Source organism: Esox lucius, chromosome 4 (genome assembly GCF_011004845.1).
Source record: "Esox lucius isolate fEsoLuc1 chromosome 4, fEsoLuc1.pri, whole genome shotgun sequence".
Classification (NCBI taxonomy): domain Eukaryota; kingdom Metazoa; phylum Chordata; class Actinopteri; order Esociformes; family Esocidae; genus Esox; species Esox lucius.
Window position 1 is genome coordinate 21,492,234 of NC_047572.1, and position 8,198 is coordinate 21,500,431.

Genomic DNA, 8,198 nt, shown 5'->3' on the forward strand with positions numbered 1-8,198 from the left:
GGCTTTAGTGCATTATATTTTGGGCATTATACTAGATTGAATATCTGGGGATTGAAAACAGTGACTTTTTCTGCTTTTGAATATTGACTGCTGCCAAGTGGAGTATGCCTCAGCTAAAACATGTGAGGCATGTCTTTTTTTCCTCCGAAGATTCACTTTTCAATATGGGTTTTAACCCAATGATTTTCAATGTCACGCCAGTGCATTTAAACCTCTTTTAAACAAACTTTATTTGTGCCTCAGGCTTTGGAGTTGTACCATTTGATTTGCCTAGTTCCTAGATCTTTAGATAACGTTTGATGAACGTGGACTGACATCAAACATTCTTTGTGAGACAAGGGTGAATTCTAAAAGACTCTGGATAGATAAAAAAAAAATAGTACATATCCTGTCTGTAATAATAAAAGTGGGGACTCATAAATGCATGCATTTTGGTCTGATGCTCACAAGCCATATTGCATTAGGTAGAAAGTGAGGAAAGCTTCTATGAAGAGATCACAGGTTATTGAGCTCACAGTGCTATCAAAAATGTCCAACTCCACAGTATTCTTCTAAATCATTTGGCACGCCACCATCATTTTTAATAATTATTTTTCATTACAAATCATACATGCCCAAACAAATTATAAAAGGTGTGTTTTCTGTGCAAGGGCAGAGCCTACACATTAATTCAGTAAAAATCTAATACATAAAAATACATTTTGCTGTGATCCTCTGAACCCATAGAATTAAGAGTGCAAAGGAAGGGCCCCATGAACTGTTGTTTAATTTAAAGAAAGGAGACTTGGTCCAGAGTGGAAGAGGATCCATAAGTTCCATAATGTTAACAAACTAATGGCGGTGTTTGATCTGTGTTTGCACCCACAGAACACTGTACATGTACACATGCATGCTCGCCACCAGGAGTCTTAAGGTCTTGTATGTTCTCAAAAGAGTAGCTACGTGTCTTTGATCAGAAGATCACTGGTTAGAGCCATGTATGAGAACAGGGAACGTAGAGCAACCTGTGGGCAGCACCCTGACAGCTGTTCTATATGGTCCCATGTTGCTCAGTTGGTAGATCAGTGCATTTGTAATGCCAGGGTTGAAGGATCCACTTCTGTTGGGGGCCAGTACAAATTAAGTATGAAATTGTTTGAATGTATTTTTTCAGACGTAGTAGACTCCTGGGAAGCCAAACTATCCCAAAAAACACAAAAAAAAAAACATTTGTACATTAAATTGCTTGATATAGATATTGTTCCTGTTGTAGGGCAATATGCAACATGCAACCATACAAACTGTCTGTCTACTGCAGCCTTCCTTCATGAGGTCACTGACCAGTACCATGTACACATAGAACTAAAGGCCTGCACTACACAGCACACACTGATGGTGGAAGGAGGTGTTTATTTTATTATGACAAACTTACGGCTGCTGCTGAGTCTTCGTTAGGCTAATGGAATGCAAATAAACGTCATAATAATTTCTTGTCTTTTCTGGAATGTGTCCAGCAGCGTAACACGGACCGAAAGCCGCTGCACTGTGAGGGATTAGGTTTGGATGTTCTAACCTCTGAGGATGTTGATAACCCAGCAGGGTGAGAGGTGAGGAAGCAAGTGAGATACCACTCTTTTATTGCATTCTTCTTCATTACACAGGATTCAAGTTTTAGTTAACTAGCAAGCGAGTTTGACACATCATGTTCAAATATCATTATGGTTATTATGATCATTTGTTTGTATGATGAGGTACATATTCAATTCCAATGTATCATATGAATTTGGTGTGTTTACGTTCCCAGAGTGTGTCTTTAATTCAATGTATTCTGATTCATGTGTAGTCAGTTGTTTACTTGGACACATCGTCCATCATGTCTGTGAGTGCTCGTGATAAGTTAGGCAATAAGACTAACAGCAAGTTTATACAGATTGTGGACCTGGTTGGAATAGCTATCAGTCAGTCTGGAAACACTTTGAGTAAACTCAAAACACAAAAATCTAATGATCTTTTCTCTGATTGCCGATTGTTCAGAGAACCACCCCTGGAGTTAGATGTGTTAATGTATTAATCTTGGTGATTGGCACATGCCAAAGGAGCAAATGTGTTTTGTACCTCACACCCCTTCCAGTTTAATATAAATCTAATTTTTAACAGTCAACCACACTATGTCTGATATAGATCCCATTTTACCAATCTATTCTCCATTGAGTGGCCTCCAGATGTCTGGTTCTGCCTGCAAAATAACATAAAAGAAAAACAGGGACAGGGAATTTAGATCTTTATCAGTTGAAGTCTTGAGTCCCAGGAAACTGCTTCTAGAACAGCAACCTAGTGATGTCTTTGGTTACAAGGCAAGTCACAGCTGTAAACTGTAAAAGTTTGTTGAACAGGTTCTCACTGATTTAGTAAAAGTGTGTAGTGTTCTAAGACCCAGAGTATTTTTGTTCTTGTTCATAGTGAAACATGTGACCCTCCCGGACCCCTTCGGAAAAAGTAAGGGATGTCAGCCCGCCCAAAGTGCAAACAACTCTGAGTGCCCTAACCTCAAATGTATGTGTACTGTAGTCTTCCTCTAGTGAAGAAGGAATTCCTATAAAATAAGCCATATCATTTTGGCAATATTTTGCTCGGTCACAGGTCTTCTCTTAGTAAGATGTTATTATTATTATTATATATCCCCCTTTAATAAACCACAGCGGAGTCACAGAGAGAGAAAGGAAGAGAGGATCAAAGCGATACAGAGGGAGAGCAGGGAAGAGAGGGAGGGTGATAGACTATTGTCTGGTAAAATACAAGCAAATGCCTCTGAACACATCCAACCTGTAAGACAATTGTCACAAATATATTGTATGTATACTATGGCAACTAAGGAGATTTCAAGGGCCAAAAAGTGGAAAGTACTTGAATGACCAAGCACCCTCAGATTGAAATTCCCATGAGGAATAAACAAATAATCCTGTATGGTTGAAAGGTTTTTATGACTATGTAATTTAAGACCATGTTAGCCAGCTGGGAAAAATACTTCACTTGCTAACCTCTAAATAATTCATAAACCTGCAGTATATCAATATCCACAGTTCTCTGGTAATCTATGAACAATGGCTTGAATTACACATCAGCTTTATTGAGACAATTCACATTTAAAACTGTCTGCCATAACTGTATGGACAGACTGCACAGGGCATACTAAAACGTATTACATTTTTTTCATAACTTTCACTTTTATACGACATAGCTAGCTAGCTCGTTAACACCTGTGTAATAGTGCATGCTTAATTCAGGCCCAGATGCTTCAAATATTTTTTAATGCTAGTCGGTTACAAATGTTCACGAACCACAAAGCCAAAAGGGCTGTGATGCAATGTTAAAAGTTGCCTTATGACAATATGTTCATTATGATTGCTTCCAAAATGCATAAATAGCTAGCTAAGACAAGTTAATGGTCAACAAGAAACGCCACACTGCTTATTTATTATGAATGAGTAAATGGACATTTAGGGCAGGTTTTTTCGTTACTTTATGCTATAGGTCATGCTAAACCCCTCCCACCAGGCCCAGCGGCAGGATGAGATCACTAAGGGTGCATTTTTCATAATTGAGGGGGCATATGTACAGCAACCCAGACCCCCCCAAACCCCCAGGTTAGACAATGTGGGTCCTGTGGAATGTTTCTGTGCAATGATTTAAAGTGACAGATTATATTTCACGAGGAGGGGGGGGGGGGGGTAAATTTGATCAACTCTCTTTGCCTCATGAGAATGGCACTTTAAATTGGAATAAAAAATTGGCAATCATTCATTGTTTTGATTTAAATTAATTTCCACAGGCACAGGGGAAATAAATCCAGAGTAATATTAATCGCTCGAATGGTTACATTACAATGATATTTCATTGCTGCTATTGCATTTTTAGTTGGTCTGAGTTGTTTCACACCCCTGAACAAACCAGCATTGCAACTGAATGGCTTTCATTTAAGAATAAAGGAATAAGGTTTTTAAAATGTATTCTTAATACATGAGAACTGCCAAGCAATTGAGCCTTCTATGGAGAGCCATACAATATAAAATTGGGCTGAAATGGTATGGCCCCCACAAAATAAAACACATTTTGTCCCTTCATAATTTTAAGTACTGATATCATATGAATATTTTGCCACTATGGACCTGTCATTTAGAACAGCTTGCCAGATTTTCTGAGGGTCGCAGATACTATTAAAACACCTTTTTAGCCTGGCTTTCTAAATTATTTTCTTAAACTTGTCTTAATATTAATTTTATGTAGTCATTTATCCCCTTTGTTTAAACCTATTATTACATTTTTCATGTATTATAATTTTATTGCATTTTTATCTTTACTGTAATTCATACATTTTAGATGTGTGATTCAATTTGATGTCTAGAAAGGTGTCTCAGGTTTCTGTCCCAAGATTAACCATTAAGGTCTTTCTCATATTAGCACAGGGGCTTCATTCCAACCAGCAGCCTTTAAAGTGCACCCACTTCTTTTCACCAAAGACTTGGATTCTCTGGTCAAAACTAGCGTGCAAAAAAGGAAATAGTGTGACACATGGGACGCTTACACAATCAATGTTGTCTCATCACATTACCAGTTCCCTTCCAGAAGCCCTATTCTTATGTTAAAGAACAGAGGCTATACCTCTTCAGGCTTTGCTGTCTGCTCAGCAAACACACACTTTAGGCAGACAATAATGACTACCTCCCTCTCTCTACTACTGTGTTTCTATCTCTCCCTCACCCTCTTTTTCTCTCTCTTTTGCTCGAAATTCAATTCAATTGGGCTTTTAGACCAATTGAAAACCAAAGTGATAATAAAAAAAAATTATAATAAATGTTTAGTGAATAGACAGAAATTCCACATTTATTTTTAGCTGTGCGTATTATTATGACAATGTACAAATAGTGTATGGAAAAGTGGATCAGAAATCTCAAAGCACTTGGCATTATTTCGCACAACAGTTAGAGGAGTATGTTTGATTTGTTTTTAGATCTGTTTTTAGGTCTGTGAAATCTGTGGGAAATCTGTGTCCTTAATGTGGTCATACATTTGGCTGGATAGGAAGTAGAGGTCTGTTTCCATCTTATTCTGTGGGCAGTCTGCACATAACCTGTCTTCTCTGGAGCCAGGTCTCCCTATCTTTGAGTCTATACATATTTAAGGCTAATCTTCATTTTTAATGTTCAGCCAATATGCCACTGTTTACTGTCTGTTTAGGGCAAGGGCATTGTGAGTCCACAATCTTCAGGCCTGAAAGGTTGAAGACCTGCAAATGTTTTTGAGGTTTTGTAGAAGTTTGTAGAAGTTTTGTAGAAGTCCTAACTATGCAAAGCATACTATATTATAGATTGTCTCTCTAAAATATACCAACTAAATTGAAATGTATTCATCTGATGACATGGGAGATGGTGCAGTTAAAGTGTTTGGTATACTGTAACAACATGTAAAAGTACTAGTAATTGTGAAAGAAAGCTTAACCACTCGGATATGATCTTTAAACAGTTAAGAGGGAAACTCTTACCAATCTACTGGGAAATGATTCTGATTTATCCTGAAGTTATATTGCAGTTCTTATGTTTCTTCCAACTTCAGGTTTTACTTGTGTTCAAGTCAACATGCACATTTGGTTGCCTCTTCTGCTAATGGCAACTTGAATGCAGGATCTGCTGGGAGTGGAAGCAACACCTCTGGGTGGCCTCCTAAATATAGGAGCTGTTTGGCATTGGGGATGCATAACACATTGCAAAAAACAAAATGCAATGTCTGCTGAATTTCCCTGCACCAGTGGCATCTCCGCCACCATTACATGTTCCCCTTGATGGGGTGGACCTAACCTAAATGAAAGATGGATGTGATTCATATATATAATTTATCTGCTGGCCAGTGATCTGTGGCAGGTGCCACTGTGGAGGGCCTTCCTGTCACAGGCACCTGGGCAGGTTTGCCACCCACAACCAATAGAAGGTTGGCATCTATAGGTTTAGCATCTGAGAAGTCCAATCTGTCAGTGAAGGGCTTGCCACTGAAGGGCTTACCTTCCGAGGCAGCGTGGGATTCTTACTCCTCATGTACTCTTTATGATTACTAATCTCAACATAAATGTGACACTAACGTAAATATTATACCCGTGAGTTGTGACAGTGGAGGACATTTCCTATTGTTGACACGTAGCAAAGATAATGAGTAAGGTGAGACTAACTCTTCGTGCCACAAAAGCACTGCTTCATAAAGTTGTAATCATATAGCTCCATTTGATGTAGCTCCATCTGATCAGCTGTGTACATTGCAGCAGTGGTAGGAGAATGAACGAAAACGAATGTTAGCTAACTCAACAATAGCCTATAGCTAGTTAGCTTTTAACATTCATATTCACCATTGTGTGCTGCACTTCAAAACATTCAACATTGTGTGAACTGCACTGGTTATCCACAACCCCGAACACCCTGACCCCAAACCCCCCTGACCCCGACCTCCCGAACCCCAAATAACAAAAGTATATTATAGATTTCCGTTATAGGGTAGAATAGCTGGGGATAGCTATGGGGTACCAGCTGAAAACAATGAATCTGCAGTCGTTTTGAATATTCTTAAGATTGCTTTGAATCACGTGACAGCAGGCTATTCACTAGTTCTATTAAGATCAAACTTCAGCATGTTTTCTCCTATCGCCAAGCTTTGCTAGTGCTGCACTTTCTCATTTCAAATCTAAATACAAAAAGGCATTTGCAAATTGCGTAAATATTATTTAAATGATATATTCGTCATGACAGTTATTGTAGACCTAAGAATACTGTGTTGTGATTGTGATTGACCAAGGTCATCGGTGGGGACAGGTTAGCACAGACCTGTCCGGGCTGATGGTTGTGGAGTGCTGTATAGGTTGAAAGGTTCTGTCTGGCAGCCACCCAACCTTCCCACAGCAGGCTGCTGAGTTGACGTTTCATCTCAGAGTCCGACCATTATATAATTGAGTTCCAGGCCTTCTGTGTAAAGTGCAGCGTGTATACATTGTATATCCTCTATTCGGTCATGGTTGTTATAACTCTGAGCACATGGTTAAAACTGTCCTCTGCGCTCTGTTGAACAGGCACGGTTCAATGACTGTGTTCACCAGAAAAACCCATGTAAGTTTCCAATGCTTTTTTGGGATGGAGTAAATGGAATTGAACACTTGGGACCCTAACCCTGACCCTAAACCTGTGTTGTGGAAATATATAACACACATATATTAAATGTTCTGCATATTCTGCTTACTTAAATATTCAAATTTCTTTGAATATACTGGCATTACATTAGTCCAAACTCAAACATCCCATGCCTTTTTTTCTCTGAAGAGAGTTTGTCAGATTTTCTCAGACCTACACAAACACAAAAAATAAGAACAATGTACTGACACAATGTACATATGAGACAGTGACATTTCATGAACAGAGCACATCCATCGTGGCTAATTTAAAGAATGGTAGAAGCAGCAAGGTGTTTTGAATGTTGTGGTAAAGTTTAGGACAGAGGTCGCAGTTATGGTAACATTTTATACACCGAGGATACATTTTATGTGACTGATTTATGTCAAATGTGGCTATGTTATGTATTGACATCTGATTTAGCTAACAAAGGGGAGAAAGCTAAAATCCTAGTGACAATTTGACCCATTATATCTGAAACCTGACTACTGAGTCTTGCTTTTAGATTAACACTATCTTAATCAACCAAAAAGAGTACATTACTAAAAACCCCTAGGTGAGCATCTCTAAGAAAGTCATGACCAAGTTAACATTGACTAGCTTGTTAGTGCAACTGCTGACTTTAGTCTAATGCTGTTAGCTGGCTAGTCGAAATAACATACATTTAGCCGCGTAGTCATTGAGCAGATAGTCTTTGCAGTTTGCGCTCTCTTCTTAGGCTCTGTGGGCTCTGTGTTGCCAGGGAGGGAAGTTTTATAATCAGTTATGGTCTAAAGCCCATGCCACATTCTTCTCATGTCTGAACCGTTTAGTTGTGACTCTACTTTGTTCTTTTACTGATTTGTTGCCTCTTTGATTGCCTTGCTCAGGTCACAGCTCATCCATCCATTGTTATATTCCCCTCTTAATGCATAGTTTCTGGTTTTGTACAACATCCTCTATGTACTTCTTTAAAAACCTTATTACCGATGCGTTAAAGTCATTGGTATTTTTCCAAGATGCCTCCCAGACATTTCC